This window comes from Phocoena sinus, chromosome 7 (genome assembly GCF_008692025.1).
Source record: "Phocoena sinus isolate mPhoSin1 chromosome 7, mPhoSin1.pri, whole genome shotgun sequence".
Lineage (NCBI taxonomy): Eukaryota > Metazoa > Chordata > Mammalia > Artiodactyla > Phocoenidae > Phocoena > Phocoena sinus.
In genome coordinates this window covers 20656817-20674858 of record NC_045769.1, presented here as the reverse complement: position 1 = coordinate 20674858, position 18042 = coordinate 20656817, and the positions used below count along the sequence as shown (strand labels likewise).

Here is an 18042-nt window from a genome sequence, read left to right as displayed (position 1 = left end):
TCACTCCCGGGTAAATTGTCTTTCTTTTCCCCAAACTGCCTGTCTATCCTTTCTTTCTTCTTGCTACAAAGAGTTCCATTTCTTGCTGTAGAGCTGACTACATTGATGGACAACAAAGACATTTTCCTTATGGAAACTCCACCTAGATTGGAGGATAACTATTAAGTCACTTTTCATTCCTCCATGACCTTTACCCCAGTTAGCAACCATCTCCAATTACTGCTACTCCAACCCTGGTCTGATCATTCTGTTCTTCTTCCCCTATCTATGCAGGGAAGCCTAGCAAGGACTCATGGGGCGGGGCGAGGTGGCATATCAGCGGGACTTGGGGCTATGGGTCTCCTGCTTTTGACACCTGCTGCATTTTATCTCCACCTGCTCTACCATTAACTCACCACCTTGTGCGAGTTTAGCAGAAGGAGTCTCCGGTCCCCTATAAGAAGCATGTATGGCTTTTCCAGGTTATGTTTTGGGGATCGTGAAAATACACAGTACCCATATCTGGAAGCCATCTGACAACTCACTTCCTCAATTGCTTGCTTCTTATGACTTACCTAACGCAATGTATGTCAGAATCATCTGGAGCTTTGGGCTAGAGAACTGGATAGTCTCCTAAGGGATGGAGGTGTGAGGGTTCATTTCCCCTCTGCCTTGCCCACCCCTCCTGGCTTTGCTGCTGCTCTTTGGCTGATGTGGGACTGAAAGCACTGATCTGAAGACAACTGAAGACATAAGATAGATTAGGCAGCTTCTGTCCATCTTACTTTCCTAAACACTGTCCTCTGAATTCATCTACTTTTCTTCTGGTTTCCTTCTTCAGCTTCTTTTATTTAACAAATGAGGTTCCGCTAGGCTAAGCCCTCTTTTTAGCACTTCCTTCTCACTCTCCCATTCCATAAAGAAGCCTTTCTTAAAGTACCATTGGCATGCAGTAGAGTACCAGGGGTTCCATGAGCCAAAGTAATCTGGTCCTTGACCTTTTGAGGTTCATCTCAATAGACAGTCTAGATGCGGATGAATATGAAGGAAATGTGCAAACAATAGACTTTTAAAACTTGAACACAAAATTCTACAAGTTTGGAAAGTTTCAGTATACTTAGAAGACTTAAGTCAAAATGACACAATGTCAACATTTGGGGAATGAAATTATTTATCTCCCAGAATAGATACTTACTAATATTGAAATGGGCCTAGAGAGTAGAGAATCAGGGTAATTGTTCAGATACTGAGGCCCAAGGCAAGATGCTTTTAAGCAATCACCCACATGTCCAAAGTCTTAAACCCAAAAGCATTGGGCGGAACCATTCTGTAAGCAAAGACTTAGCTATGAAAACAGCTTTTGAAATTAAGATTCAAAAGATAAGATCAACAGCAGGTGTTCTTTGCTCTCTGTTGTGGGTATGTTCTTGAAAAGTTGGGCGTCAATATTTTTTTCCCCATGAATCTAATCACAGTCTAAATATAAGAGGTAGGCTTGATATTTAAGGAAATGATGTAGTTGATCTCATTGCAAAGTCCTCTAAGAGTTTTAAAGATCATTCTTCTTTTTGAAGACAGTTTTTCTTAGATGTAATTTCTTGGAAGTAGAAACATATCATGTTGATGTATATTGCCTACAGATAAAGGATTTATGAGTTAGTCACAGGGACCTGGGACTTTAGGAATATTATATTTATCAATTATTTTATATCTTTTTTTTTTTTTTTTTTATTCTGAAGATGGGACAATAACTTTCCTGGGGTTAGAAAGATGGCTGATCTTTCACTTCTCCCTGTTCATTCCCAGGCCATGCCAGCCTCACCCTTTCTTTCCAGTAGCCCCCACCCTTACCCCCACCCCAACGAAACTGATATTCTGTCTTACTCTTATGACCTTTCCCTATGCACTGGTGTCTCTACGCTAGAATAATCTGATGCTTTGGGCTAAAGAGCTAAATATTCTAAGGAAGTAGGTGAGCAGTCAGACGACTCAGATATCATCATAGGACTCTGTCTAAGGCTGTTCAATATGGTAGCACTAGCCACATGTGGCTATTCAGCACTTGAAATGTGGTGAATGAAACTGAGAAGTAAAATTTTAATTAAATTTAAATTCAAATTTTAAAAACAGACATGCCTTTCAGTTATTGGAGAACTTTTAAGTATGTTTGAAACAACTTGATTATGTTTCAACTGTAAGTTTTATGAGCTCTAAATATATATCAGGTATTTCTTTTTTTTTTTTTTTTTTTTGGTGGTACGCGGGCCTCTCACTGCTGTGGCCTCTCCCGTTGCGGAGCACAAGCTCCGGACGCGCAGGCTCAGCGGCCATGGCTCACGGGCCCAGTCGCTCCGCGGCACGCGGGATCCTCCCGCACCGGGGCACGAACCCGCCTCCCCTGCATCGGCAGGCGGACTCTCAACCACTGCGCCACCAGGGAAGCCCTATATCAGCTATTTCTAAAAAGATCTTTAGCATTTGAATGGAGATGTGCTCTAAATATAATATACACACCAGATCTTGAAGATTAATAAGAATAAAGGAATGTAAAATATTTCATTAATAATTTTTATATTGGTTACATGCTGAAATAATATTTTGGAAATACTGAGTGAAATAATAAAATATGTTATTAAAGTTAATTTCACATATTTCTTTTTCCTTTTTTAATGTAGCTACTGAAACACTGAAAATTATAAATGTGGCTCATACTGTTTCTATTGAACAAAACCCATCTAACGTTACCACTGCCTTACTTCATGACCACTTCCTGGATCCAGCCAAATACCATCAGCTATCCCTAAGACAGGGTTCAAGGGTTTGAAATCGAACCTCTTCAGCTGAAGAAAATCTGTTAACCTTCTGTTTTATTCTTTGAGTTAGACTCTGAATCTATGCTTGGATGACAGTTGTTTTGGGATCTTTGAATTTTCTTGCATGCCTTTCTATTCTTTGCAGCCCACATGCTTTCTTTTTTTCAATAGCAAGACTTTCCAAAAATGCTTAAATTAGAAAGATAGATTTGAAAAGAACATCTGAAATTGTTACTTTGAATGTCATTTTCTATGGGGCGACCTGCCCGAGTGCATTCTGCTCTGCCATGGCACCTTCAGACCTCTGCTGGTCAGGACTCTGTTATTTCACACCAGAAGTGACCAGGGTCAAAAAACAGAGCCATGGACACGATGACAGATCATTACCAAGCACCCAGCTAGCTGGTTATTAATGAAAACTAGATGATAGACCACAGACCACATCAATCAGAAGGTTGACTAGCTGGTACTGAACTTACAGGGTTGAAGAATGGCAGGAGCCTAGGTTAGGAGTAAGGAGGCTGGGACACTTACTGTACCCATTCCAAGTCATAGGGTGAATCATTCCTCACAGCCATCCCCCAGCCCTGCCACGGATACCAAAGTCCAAAATCCACTCATGCTCAAGTCCCTTATGCAAAATGGCGTAGTAGTTGTCTCTACATCTGTGGGTTGGTTGAACCGCAGATGCGGAACCCACAGATATGGAGGGCCCTCTGTACTAATCTGTACTCTCACCACCCTGTATGAGAGGACCTATTTCAGGGCACAAAAAGCATCTCATTGGTATTTCAATTTGCTGCTTTGTGATTATATATGACATTAAACTTTTCCCTCATATGTTAATTGGCAACTTTCATTTTATCTCTAAGGAATTGACTGCTTGCATCCGTTGCCCTGTTTTCTTGAGTGTTTTTTGGCTTAGTGAGAGCTCTTTGTATTTAAATATGTTAACCCTTTCTTGTTACAGATTTGCAACCCTTTCTTGCAAACTTTTTTTTCCAGTTTGTGACTTATCTTTTTGTTTTTTTGTTTTTTTTTTGTGGTACGCGGGCCTCTCACTGTTGTGGCCTCTCCCGTTGCGGAGCACAGGCTCTGGACGCGCAGGCTCAGCGGCCATGGCTCACGGGCCCAGCCGCTCCGCGGCATGTGGGATCTTCCTGGACTGGGGCACGAACCCGCGTCCCCTGCATCGGCAGGCGGACTCTCAACCACTGCGCCACCAGGGAAGCCCCCGTGACTTATCTTTTAATTTTGTGCATAAGTTACTTTTAACTTATAGATATTAACATTTTAAATGGTCATGTTTATCAATCTTATTAAAAAACACCCACCTCCTTACTTTTATACTTCTAAAGCACCTTCTCCACTCACAAACAGATAATTTCACGTACAACGGTTACCTATTTTTCTCTTAATCTATAGCGATTTATTTTGGTATATGGTGTAAAGTAAGAGGCTATTTTTCTCCCTTGTATTATCAATTGTCTCTCACACTGTTTATTAAATAAACTCTCCTATTCCCTCCAGTTTCCACACCCATTTAACCCAGTCCACTGTTGACATCATCAGAGGAAACTTTTCATCAAGAAGTCTGAATAGCACAATTATACCATATCAATCCAGCTTGAATTATGTATGGTCGTTAACATGGGTGGAAAGTATGATGAGATGGGGTGGCAGTAAAATGAGTTATCACTAACATAACTAATGCCAAAATTTGGGTATAAACTGAAGAATTTAGTTAAATAATGGAATATTTAACATATTCAATTGGAAATTTGGTTGAGACTAACTGACCAGTTAACTGGGTTTCATTTATAAACATTTGCCTTAAAATCTCTAGGCTCTAGAGCAGTGCACACATAGTAGGTGAGTAAGATATCTCTGGGATCAAGAGGAATTTTCTGTGTTGACCAGTTGTTTATCACTGTACAGGGAAGTGGCCCAGGGAGTCTGGTTGTGGTTTGGGTTATTTCTTCCTGATGCAGATACAGTTGCTTTTCTTCTTGGTGGGCAGTGTGGGGACCAAGTAGTTTCAGTGGGCATACAATACTCTGCAAAGAGAGGAAAGCCATTGTGCTTGGCTCCCTGGGTCATCCACCCTCTTTACAAAGCAGGATGTCAGCTGCTGCTCTGACTGAAGTCAAAGTCCTTCGTAGGGGTCACTTGCTAACCATGGGTCACTACACAACCTCCTGGACTCTTCCTTTTCAAGGAGGTAGAGCTCAGATTGACATCTGCTCATGGAAAAAGACATTCAAGTCATCCAAGTTCATCGTGTCTGAACCACTGAGGGTGTACCCTGTGTTCTTTTGAGGTTAGAATTTGTTTTAATTAAGGAAACAAAATGAAATCTAACACACCCTTCTCTCCCCACACATGTTCTGAGGGGCTCCAGGAAAACCCCAAAGCTGTTAGGACAAAGAGTCAGCAGAGACTTCTCAGATGACTTGGTTAATGTCAACTGGCCACCCTGCTGGTTCCTTCCCTGAGAATGTTTTCTCAGAGGCTATTAATTTTATTTATTTTTTTAATCAACATCCTTGAGTGTGTTGATATCAATCTTGAGTCCAGTTTGCATTATGTTTCTTCCCTGCTGAGGGGAATAGAAAACTTGGAATTATGAGAGTTAGCGGTTGGTGGTGAAAACACCTAGATCACAGAGCCTCTAGTTCAGAAAATGCACATGATTTAGCCTGATGTCTGCAAACTTCCCCCCACTTGCCTCCACCCTCCCATTTGTCACAGTGACCCTCCCTTCCTTTAAGACATAGTTCAAAACTTTTCCCAAGTTAACACCAAACAAGAAAATGTTCCATCTGACTTTCTCAAGCTCACGCCCTGCCAGACCCAACATCATATGTGAAAATTTAGACGAATTCTGTCTATTTTGCATAATGTCTTAAAACTTTTATTATTTTTCTCTTCATAAGCTCCTTGGCTACAGGGTTGACACATAATCGCCAAATTCAAAACACACTTCATAGCATCCAGTTCTGGTGATATTAGAAATATTCCTTTTGGAGGTGTTTTAATTGAAAGAAAGAGCAAAGAGACTCATCTGTTTGAGTAGGTTTAGTTACAAACTCACATAAAGTCAGAAGGATGATTTAGAAGACTTTCTCAAGCCCTGATATTATTGGGAAAATGGAGGCTTTGAACCATTTGATGGTGAGGATTAAGAAGGATTGGAGGCAGCTAGGGCTATCCTGGGAACGCTTCCATGCTCTGACCCGTTCCTACCCCTAGCTCCCAATCCCTCACCTCAGGATTTAATGGTGGAAAACTGAAATGTTCAGGATTCATTGGATTGCAAGTGATAGATACCCAACTCAAGCTAGTTTAAGCCTAACAGGATATTTAATAGCCACTGAAACTGGAAAGTCCAGGAGCAACTTGTTTTGGGCACACAACTGGGGATTTTCAACATTCTTTCTCTTTGTTTTGCTTTCCTGTGTTTTGGCTCCATTCTCAGGCAGACTTTATTCAAGTGAAGGCAAAGTGCCTTCCAGCAGCATCACCTGATAGCTTCAAAAACCCTAAGCACTGAGAGAATGCCTCTTTTCCAAGAGGTCCAGCCAAAGTCCTAGCGGTGGGAGGAGCTCTCAGCGGCACACTGGCTTGTGGTGCCTCCTGTGAGGTAATCACAGTAGTCAGTGGAATAGGGCCTTTTTATTAGGCCAGTCTCATCAAGGTTTCCAACCCTAGAACCAAGGGTTAAGGGCAGCCTCTTCCAAACCACATGATGGCTCATCTAAGGGAAAAAAAGGCTGTTCCCAGGGGAGGAGATGCCGGACAGGCACAACAATCTATGTCACTTCAGGTGATGGTAGGTGGACAGCGTGGGAAGATTTTTCATTCCACTCTAGGTGAGTCCGGGATCACCCTTTACCTTGCACAAACTAATTAAGTCTCTGGAACATACGAATGATACTGGGGTGTTGCCAGAAAGATGTTGGGCTTTGGAAGTAAATTGTCACATGGGGATGTAATTTGCTCAGAATTCATATTTGTTCCTCTCCATGCCTCTGTCCTTCTTCTGTCTATATCTAGATTACACCAACCCTCCCTACTGTACCTTCATCCCCTTGCAGCCCACAAAGCATGTACTGAAGCCCAGTGGAGTACAAATGAAGCATTTGGGGTTCCTGTCTATTGGGTCTGTATCTCTCCCACTGGGTAGCGGTGTGTGTTATATACCATAAAGCTGCCGTGTTTTCTAATACACTGTCTCCCTCTGGATGCCCAGATGTTGGCCTGATGGAAGGGCAAGGTCAGGCCCATTGGCTGGTCCCCTCTGCTTTTATAGGGAGCCTCTGCATCATGTCTTCTCCACGGGACTCAGCCTGAAGCAGTGTAAGAGCACTGCACTGGGAATTTTAAAATTTTGGTTCTAATCCTGGCTCAAAAATTAACTAGCTGAGTGATGTTAGGAATGTCTCTGGGTTGATTTCTTTCTCTATATTTGATTATATCTTCTCCAAACTAACCAGTCTATCAGGGATCTTCATACTTTAGTAGTCATTTTGTCTGAGAACATGCTACTTTAGCTTTAGTTTTTCCTCAGAAAATTAGAGAGAATAAATTTATCTCTTAAAATAATTTCCCAAGAGTAGATGTAAGGGAATAGATATAAGGAGCTATACTCAGCTCCTCCCCTGACTTGGCATGGAACTTAGACAAGTTATTAACCTCTCTGGGACTCACTTGCTGTACATCTGAAACTAACACAACATTGTTAATCAACTATACTCCAATTTAAAGTATAAAAATTTTAAAAACAGGGAGATTACAGGATGTCATGGGAATTAAACGGGTTACTACTTAAAGAGTGCCTGGGATGTAGCATCAGCTCTTGCTGTTGCTGTTGTTATATAATATAATGTAGAAAATAAAGGAAATGTGTTACATTTTAGGAGCTCATATCTGTTAAGTACTTACCAGTGACAGGAACTCATGTCCCATGAGGCAGAAGGTCTTATTCTTGGTAGATATAGTTATTATTATTACAACCTAATTATTTTTGCCCTTACAATGTTTGAAGATACCATCAGGCTTTCTGTTAAACATTCCTGTGTTCTTCAATTTCTTTCTTTTGCTATCATTACGCGACTAGCCATCCTCTACAGATATGTTCAGGCTTGTCAATGCCCTTCTCCGCACCCCCACACACACACCCAAATGAGGCACCTCTGACTTAACACTAGGTGGAACTAGGCAGTGCTAAACCTATCACTTCCCTCCAACATACAATTACGCTTTTATTAGTACTGCCTGCGACTGGATTTCCTTTCTAGCAGCCAAGTCATGTTTTGGTCTCATATTGAATTGTAGCTAAGAAAGACTTGAGCTGTTTTCACAAAAACCATTGGAAACTATTTTTAGAATTCAAGTCCTCTCCATCTTACCTAATCAATGTTACCTTTTGGGGTAAATACTGGAAATCTGTCAAAGCCAGAATGAGGAAATTCTAACTCTAGGCATTTGATGTCAGTTACCATATTTTATTTACTTATATTTTAAAAAGGAAGTGACAAGGAGCAGTGAGACACTGAGCGTCACGCTGAACAGATTAGTTATGCCGTGATCTGAGAGTCTGTCCTGGTCTGCAGGATTGAGAGTCATTAGCCGGTATCAACCGGGCTTTTTAGTCTGTGGAGCTAGGAGGCAATCGCTTCAACTCAATAATTTTCAAAACATTGCTTAGGTCTGTTCACAGGATTTCTTGGTGCTTGTTTGTTAGTTGTCATTGTTGTATCTGTGGGAAATGAAGGCTTCCATTGAACAATCTTGGTAACCCCCTCCCAACCCCCCAAATTTGCCTGGAATAGATCAATGAGTTTTCACTTGGATACGTCGCTTTTCCATAAATGAAACTTTGCTTCTTACCTGAAACATAATATTGGTGTTTGGTAGAAACACACCAAATACTGTTGTTTCCTTGTGGTCAACTATATTATTGTCAAAATTGAGTTTCTATGGTTCAATAAAAAGGAAGAGATCTCTGAGTTTAGATATTCTTCCATTCCTAAAGGGACTGAGGTGTAGAGTCGAGTATTAACTGTTTATGTACATACAAAAAAAAAAAAAACTAAAGATTTCATTATGCAGCCCATTTATCTCCATTGCCACTCCTCCATTGCCACTGAGGGAGGCAAGCATTTCCATTAGACTGGGAGAGGCAAGAAAAGGCCACCAGAAGTCTAGATTCTTCTGGTGTCTCCTGGCATCTTGTCCCACTTGAGTTCTTTTCTGAGCTTCCCAGATGTATGGATGTGCAGATGTACAGACTAGAGGGTGAGCCAAGATGAATCCGGGGCTAAGCAGGGCAGCTGGCTCAGCCTATGAGAAGAATTCTCACCCCAAAGAAAAGGTCTCTGCTGGGAATTTCTTTCACTTACTCACCCTGGTGTCTTGACCTTAGGGTGGGGGCTAAAATTTGAAGAGTCCAAGGCCTGGGCCCAACTTCTTTGGTGTAAAGACTCATAAAGTAAGGGAACTATTGCAGATATACATGGAATGCCTTAATAAGAGAAAAATATATGGTTTCGCTCCTAGAAAGAAGAGGGTACATACCCTGTCACCAACTTAAAAAATGTTTTCTTCTATACCTTTCCTTCCATACCTGTGTGCTTCTTCCTCCTTTGCTGCCCTTGTTGTGTCCTTGGGAAACCCTTCTCAGGCAACTCAAGGCCCCTATCTGCCATCTTTCCACTCTAGTCCTAAACTTCTGCAGGAACTTGAGGAAACCGAGGCACAGAACAGGTCATGACTACATTGCCTTGGAGACTCAGGGGCAGAATAAAATGAAAACAAAAACCTTCCAATTTTGACAAAATGGGTAAATGGGATTGTGGAATTTAGGTGGGATTTACGGGAAGCTCTTCTAACTTCATCTATATCATTTCAATGATTGTAACGTTAATAATGACGTTGATGATAATGACAGTGTGATAATAACATGAGTACAAGCTGAAGTCTACTGAGCGTGTGCTAGGTGCCAGGCGCTGCAGCAAGTTCTGTGCGTGGATTATATCGTTTAATTCCCAGTGTGGGATCTAGGTTAAATTATTAACAGCTTTTCACAGATGTGGTTGCCGATGTTCAAAAAGGTGAAGTAAGGAGCTGAAGGTCAAACAGCAAGAAGCAGCAGAACTAGAATTAAAACTCAGGCAGTTAAGCACAGAAGTTCAAGATCCCAATTATTGTATCTGGGGCCCTCTGAGTGTCCAGTCGCCTCCAGCCATCTTTTGCATCCACGGCTTCCAAAGAGCATCCCATTCACTTATACACCTGATCCTTCTTCCAACTCATGTGAATATGGGCTTGAACCTAGGGAGCTCTGGCCCAGAGCTTGGGCTTCTGATGTGAAGGACAAAGAAACCAGGAGGCTGATTCGCTCAGCCTTCAAGAAAGCCTAATTCAGTTCGCTAAAGATGAACATAGGAAATGGGGGGATAGCAAATGTGAAAACAGCAGAAGAAAAAAGGGCTTAAATTCTTAATGGCGCATTCATAGGTCACTGCACCATCTTGCTTCCTCTCATTAATCCTGAAGCTCTCCCAAGCCTCAGCTTCTTCTCCCCATTTCACTCTCTCTACGCTAACACTGATAGCCTCGATTTTTTCCTCTCTCTGGTATTCCTACCTCCATGAGAGCCATTTAAATACAGGGAACTTCCCGGTCACCATATTGTGAGATTGTTCTGGTTGTGGATATTGCACCAGAATAGGTCTGGAAATGAAACACACAGAGTAAAAAGGAGAGTTTAAATAAAGGCACTATTTATAAGATTTTGGGAGGTTTACGGGAAATCTACCAGAGATGGTGAATCAACCCAGGTCTGGCAATGGTGGGGTGCTATTCACATACCAAGGTCTGAAGGGGCTCAGGGAGAGCAGTGATTTCCAGAACCCAGAGATGACAGCCATGGCTGTAGTAGAGAAGAACCTGGCAGGAGCTGTGGCCTTCAATAGAGAGGGCAGTCACTGCCAACCCATAGCTCAGCAGGGCGGTGCCCAGGAAATAAATACCCCGACCTCTCTCCTCCCTCCTGTGATCTCCTGTTGGAGCCTCCCATTGGTAGAACCCAACCAGAGCCAGAAGACAAGGGAACCCAATGAGACAGTTCCGTAAAGCTTAGCATCCCAGGGAATATGCAGGGTAGGGAAGAGTAGAGAGTGGACCTGATATAGACAGCGGGGTAAAAAATTAAAGAGCCAGCATAGATGTTTGTATTTCTTTCTGATGTAAAGACCTCATGCTTGCTTTTATGGACATCTCACTTGAGCGCACAACAAGGTCTATAGCCTCTTTCTGTGGATTTAGTAAAGGATGATCTCCTGTCAACTAGGACAGATCTGCTACATTTGAGCTGCTTTTGCACAGCTGGGTCACTACAAAGGTTTCTCTAAGAACTAAATCCTGTGGGCTTTCAGTGCTGTGTTCTCTGGGGACTTCACAGCTCTGTCACCTCTGTACCCTGTCTGTTGACATTAGCTCCTCCTCAGGAAGGCAGGGAAGCAGAGCCCCTTACCTTTTCCTCCTGCACCAAGTTCCCTGGGGAGCCTGGTCTAAGGAAAGGCTGTTCTTTCTCTGACACCAGTGCCTCAAGAATGGGACTCTGGAGAGAGCCTGAGCTCTTACTCTTTTCTTCCCCTCCTCCTTCTCTCAAGAGCCAAATTGAATTACACCATCTTTTTGGCAACCTGTTCCAGCCTTCTCTAGTTAGAGCATAAACCCTTTCACTGTTCAAAGTGTAGTTCATCAGCCCACAGCATCAGGCTCACCTTGGAGCTTGTTAGAACTGCAAAGTCTCAGGACCCAGCCCATATCTCTGAGTCAAATCTGCCTTTCATAAGATGGTGATTTGTATATGATTAGTTTGAGAAAGATTAATATAGCCTATACCCAATATTAAGAGGCATGCAATGCCATTTTGACTTCCTTCAGAATTTATAGTAGCTTCAAAAGCTTTTTCAAGTAATGAAGGAAGCTCTGAAGTTATTGTGTGCTTTGAGATTTTTATATTACTATGGCATGTGTTGAACAGTTTATGTTTTTCAAAAGGCTTTCAGAGTAATTAACTCATTGATGTCTCATAACTCCATGAAACATGTAAGGTAGATGGTATTAGCCCCATTATCTATGAGGATATGAGGCATGATTAAGTAAGCTGGGTCATCTGCTAATGGAATGGATCTGGGACTAGATGCCAGACCTTGGAACTCATTTTGCAGCATATTGAAAAGCGCACACTCCTCCCTTCCCCCACCCTTTCTCATAGCAGTGATTCTCTACATGGGGTCTGCATTCCATCTGTATCAAACTTACCTGGGACAGACTTGTTAGATAAGTAGATTCCTAAGCTCTACCAAGACATAATGGATCCTCTTATGCTCTCCAAGACCTGAGAATCACTTCCTTCTATGGTTAAAATGGTGAGATTTAAGAGAATGAGGGGAAGAAATTTTAGGTTGATTGGGTTCACATCAGTGGGACTTAAGCCTGTGGAAGACTTTGCAGCAGGATAAGAATATTTTATCCCAGCCTGCCCAGAAGTTGAGAAGACTAGGTTGGGAGAGAGCAACAGAGAGTTGGTTAGGACAGCAAAGATTGGACAGACCCTTGGGTGTGGCATTAAAAAGGAAGGGAATCAGCAGTGGAAAGAGGAATGACGTGACACATCTGCAAGCTGAGGTATGAGCAAGAGTTGGGAAGTGGAGAGATTAGGGAAAGTGGTCATCTGGGAAAGAACGACAGAGAAGCAGAGAAAACAGGAGAAAAGGGAAAAGAAGCAAAAAAGGAAAAAGTGGAAGGAGTGGAGAGATGGAGAGTGAGGGGAAAGGAGACAGATGGAGATCCATGAAAAGAGTGAGAAAGAAAGCAAAGATAATGAGAATGGACACAATGAAATTGGGAAATGCTTCCTTTTGGAGCTTATATGTTCGCTGATCCAGGGTCCTGGGATCTGATGGTATTTACCACTGTATTATAAGCTCAAGTTGATAAATCTGGCACATAAATGAGTCTGTAAAGTTCTAACTCCTGGGCACTTTACTTGAAATTTCAGTAATGATTGGATTCCAGATACAAATTTAAATGGCCTGGCTTCTTGTAAGTGTTTTATTAAGTCACACATTATAACAAAATTGTTCATCTTGTACTTATCTTAAAAAATAATTTATTCTAACGAAATATTAAAAAGCAAGAAAAAGAGATGAAAGACACCCAAGTTGGAAAGAATAAAATGTCTTTATTTTCAGATAATTCATGTACTGAGATTAAACAAATAAATAAATGGATGGAGGACGGCAAGAGTCAGGTTTCTCACTATTGCAGTGAGAGTTTACAGATAAGTAACAGGGAAGAGTTGAACAAACGATGTGGTACTGGGTGAGAGATGGTGCCATCAGTATGAACTTATGTTTAGCTTTATACATATTTGTAATTATAGATATGTGTGTAAGCACACGTTAGTACACAAATATGCACTTCCTAGCTCTGTCCACCGAGAGGGTTGACCTAGAAGCAATGACATTCAAGTAGCAATGAGCATACCCAACACCCAGATTTTGATTTCTAATAACTAGAACCAGGAGTCCTTGAAGGAATGGCTACTTCCAGAGCTAGGGGCAAGCAGTATACAAGAAGAGTCTAGAGCATCTTATAATGCCCTCTAATAAAGCCTCAATTAAAAAAAAACCCCAAATCCCCAAACAAATGGGGGTTTACGAAAGGGACACAAAGGTCAACTGAAAAACTCTCAACATCCAAAGCTGGAACAATTTGAGCATAAAATAAATAAAGTAGTATCAGATTATAAACCAAAGCATAAGATAAACATCCATGAATCTATACTGTAAATAAATGATTGAATAAATAAAGAAATGGGGAGAATAGACAAATTTCCCATGCATAAAGCTTCAAATAATTTATGCAGATACTCTCCCCAGGATCAAGAAAGTAGGGCATAACTCCCTGCACTTTAAGTGTGAGGTGCACATAGGGGCATCCTTCTAAAGTGTACAGCATAAACGTGGGGAATCTCTTTGAGTTCCCCTAGGCTCCTATGAGGCAGACACTATTATTATTCCTGAGGCTCAGAGGAGTTAAGTCACCCACTCAAGGACACACAGCTACTAAATCCAGCTAGGTTTTGAACCCAGGAATGTTAAATTGCTCAAACTGCTTTTTCCATTATACCACGTAGTCTCGAGTTATAACAGCACCACGGAAGAAAAGCCACTCAAGTGCTACAGCAGGCTGAGAGGGACAAAGAGGAGAGAGAAAGGGGATGCTGCTCAACGATGGGCTTTTTACTCTTTGGAGAGGGCTGTGTGGTACATACAGGTTCAACTGACTTGGAAGGGGGTCCTATGAGCCACTGAGTTTCTAACGATGTAATCAGGAGTCAACACGTGGGCAGAAAGTAGGTTTCCTTTGCAGTTCATTATCTTCAGAAAGCTTTTCCAGCCTCCAGCCACTCTTCCACTCCAGCTCTCTTACTTCCTTCCTCTTCTCGGCTTATTTGGGTTGGCTTTTTTCCCGCTTCTCTCACTCTCAACCAGAGACAGAGGATCCAATGCAGGAGGCAGACAGACTTGGGCTTCAACCCACTGCCACTTGCTGTGTGAGTTTTGGCATGCTGTTTTATTGCTTAATTTCTGGAGATTGTATCATATTATGTTACATTGTGTTATGTTACAATCTTCTTGGTGTTACTGTGAAGGTTAATGAGATAGTGCATGTCAGATTTCTAGCAGGGTTCCCGGCATATTGCCAACACCAAGAGACTATATATATACTGGCTATACAACCTTCCTGAACTCAGAGACTTTTGTCTCTTCTGCCCCCTTCTGTGCCATAATTCTATTCTTTTTGAAATGTTACTCATGACCCACTTGTCCCAGGACTTTTTTGCCAGAGGAATCCATTCCATTAAACAAGCAGTCAATTTTTTTCACCCAAATTTCCTTTCAGCATACTCTTCCGATTATATGATGCCAGCCGGTTACGTGTACGTTCATCTTTTTCCCTTACGTACAAGTGGGAAGGGGAATGATGAGACAACGATGAGGAAGCTGTGGCTTCTACTCCTTTATCTATGTCACTTGGGCCAAACTAATTTTACTTTTTTGCACCTTAGTATCCTCAGCTATAAAATGGAAATAATAAGTCCTTTCTTACCCACTTCACAGGGCTATCAAGAAAGCCCAATAAGATATACTGTATTAACTATTTAGAAAACCTAGGAATGCTCTATGACTATGAGGTATTGTTATTCAAATATAGAGCTTCTCATGAGCTTTAATTTTTAGCTCTGTGATCAGTTAACTTTTGATATGGAGCAAACAACCGCAAATTCGCAGTGGCGTGGAACAATAAACATTTATTTCTCAAACATCTGTGGAGTTCAGCTGATGTAGGCTGGGCTTGCTCCTACGTCTGGGAGGTGGCTGGAGTTTGGCTGACCAGGCAGAGCCTGGCTGAGTCAGTTTGGTTTCACACGTTTCTCATCCTCTTCCCAGGATTAGTGGGCTAGCTCAAGTGCGTCTTTGTCTTTCTCGGGGTCATGGCGGAGGCACGAGAAAGCAAACGAAAACATGCGTGGCCTCTTGAAGCCTAGGCTTGTGATTGGCACATCATCACTGCTGTTGGCCAAGCAATCCACATGGCTGACCTCAGCAGTAGGGATTTTGCACCACCCGCTGTGGGAGAATTTTTCAGTTTCATGAGAAGGGGCCTAGGTATAGGGCAGGGTGACGACTGGGGACATTCATGCAAACCTGCCACACTGTGTTTCTTGCCCAGTGCTGGAACACGATTTTCTGGAGACCCAGTGGAACCTCAGTATTCTTGCCAGCAAGGATCCTGGGCTCAGGTGGAGAGACAGAGCTCATCACCCCTGCCATGGCTGATTGGCTTTAGGACCCAAGCTTAGGGTGAGATCGTGAACAACATAAAGTGAGCACCGTGAAGTGTGGTCTATGCTTCTAGTCCTACCCGTTGCCTTTTTGTATGAATTCAGAGCCATTCTTTTCTTTCCCAAGAATATTGCTTTCACATCAGTGGAAAGATATCATGACATTCTTTCCCACCTCCTTTCTAGGATTCCTTTAGAATCCTGTGAGTTCCTGAGAAGCTGATACGATACATACAACATATGACTGTAGAAGTCTTACCTGAGACCATTCCACTCTCAAGTCACGTTCGGCCCCACGCAAGTTTTCCTTTGAGCCAGTTTCTTCCCTAAGGATACCAGATCCCCATAAACAGATGACTGAAGCCACCATGGGTTCCCAGCAATGAGATTTTGCCTAGTGGGTTTATTTGTAAATGACTCCAGGGAACTGAGCGAAATGTCTCAGAGTCAAAAATTCTGGGTTAGAAAGCTTCAAGCCAGAACAGCCTCTTCAAAGGAAGATGAGGATGAGAGAGAGAGAGAGAGAGAGAGAGGGAATGAGTGAGAACTTAATGGGCCAGTTCCAGGGTTCCAGATGTTTCTTCAAAAGGAATCTCCTAAATTATCTGATCCCTAGTTACACAGTGAGTGAGAAAGAAAATGGTCTACAGCATCTTTGATTGAGGCCACATGAATTTATTGAAAGTGGCTGTCAGGGAGAACTGAGAGGTGGGGCATCACACCCTCCGCCCCCGCCCCCACACACACAAGAGCTCACTGCTGGTATAGTCAAATGCTTTTCTTTTTGCTCCAAGCAATTAAATCCAGGGTCTGAAGTTTTGACCTTTATGTTATCTTCTTGTTTGTATTTTTCCTTTTTAAATGAAAACAACTACTTTTTCAAAGAGAGTAAAAGAGAGAAAAATATAACAGAGCAGCTACTGACTTGTGCTGGACTTAAATTTTCCCAGGAAGAATCTGTTCAGAGCTGTGAGTATGGGAACTCAGAAATGTCTTGCAAGTTCCCTAGGCATGAGGAAATACGCTCCTGTTAGGGTTGCACTGGAGTGCAACTTGAAAGGGCGCTCAAATCTTTGACCAGGCTTAGCTTTCCCGGAAGTCTCAAGATAGGAGAAACAATTTTGCCAACTCTACCCTCAATGGTGGGACCAAACACTCTACATCCGGAAAGATCCGATAGTTCAATGCTTTCTTTCCCACCCAGAATTATTTATTCATTTGATAAATATTTACTGAGCACATGGTACTACTTACTAGACACTATGGTGCTGAGATACTGTGTCAGAGGTGAACGAATCAAACATGGCCTCTGTCTTCCTGGAATTTATCATTCAATAGAGGGCACAATTAATTAATTAATTTTAACTTCATAAAATATCATGAAAGAAAGAAACAAAATTCAAGGACAGAGAATAGCAGGTACCTCTTCATCTAGGGTGGTCAGGGAAGGCTTCTCTGAGAAGATGGCACTTTAGTACATATGCAGGGACCTACATATTGAGAAGAAGCCAGTCACGTGAACAGTGAGGGATGAGGTTGCAGTGATACACTAGGCAGAGAGAATCACAATAAGAACCTTCAAACAGTGATAAACATAATTAACCTCCAACCACAACCTATTCTCCAGACGACACTCAGAGAGACCTTTAAAAAAAAAAAAAAGTAATGTAAAAGTAGAAAGCACAGAATCTAGTAGTATAGATAATGCTATGATGACTTAGGTGGAGAGTAGGGAGATTGAGAGAAGGAAATAAATTTTGGAAATTTATTTTGGTGATAGAATCAGTAGTACTTGATGTGGGATTGGATACGTCACTGGATGGGAGTGATAAGGTAGGTGGGAATGCTCTTGGGAAGGGAGAGGGATTAATTGAAGAAAACTCCAAGGTCTCCCACTGTAACAACCTGCTCTTTTGTTGGAAGTATGAATTAAGCAGTCAGGGACTTTGTGTAAATAAATGTCTGGACTTTGAATAGTTTTAGACTTTGACCCCAAATCTGAGGGTTTAAGAAATTTCCACTTCTTCCTCTGAAGCAGAGGAGGTTTTGGTTTGCAGTAGAAGAGGCTAAGGGATGATGATTTAACCAAGGTTTTGGTTAGATCTCTCAGCTGTACTGGAAGTGGGTATGGGAACTCAGTACACTCTTAATACACATGCCCCAGGAACTATCCATGATTACTTCTGGTTTTAATGGTAGGGTCAGTCGAATCAGCTTGGTTTCATGAGTATAGTTGTTTTCCATTTTCCTTGGTGAAAATAGAAAGGGGTTCGAATCAACACATGCAGGAAGTTCAAAATTCAAAGGAGAGACTTTAAACCT

At 42.0% G+C, this 18042-nt stretch overlaps 1 long non-coding RNA gene across 1 annotated transcript in view; it reads left to right on the top strand.

Annotated features, from left to right (window-relative positions):
- Nucleotides 1-6458: 6458 nt before the first annotated feature.
- LOC116756713 overlaps nucleotides 6459-18042 on the top strand; it is a 48509-nt gene continuing 36925 nt past the window's right edge. The window contains exon 1 of the long non-coding RNA XR_004350742.1: nucleotides 6459-6664. This is a non-coding gene — a long non-coding RNA (uncharacterized LOC116756713). The remainder of the gene's footprint in view (nucleotides 6665-18042) is intronic.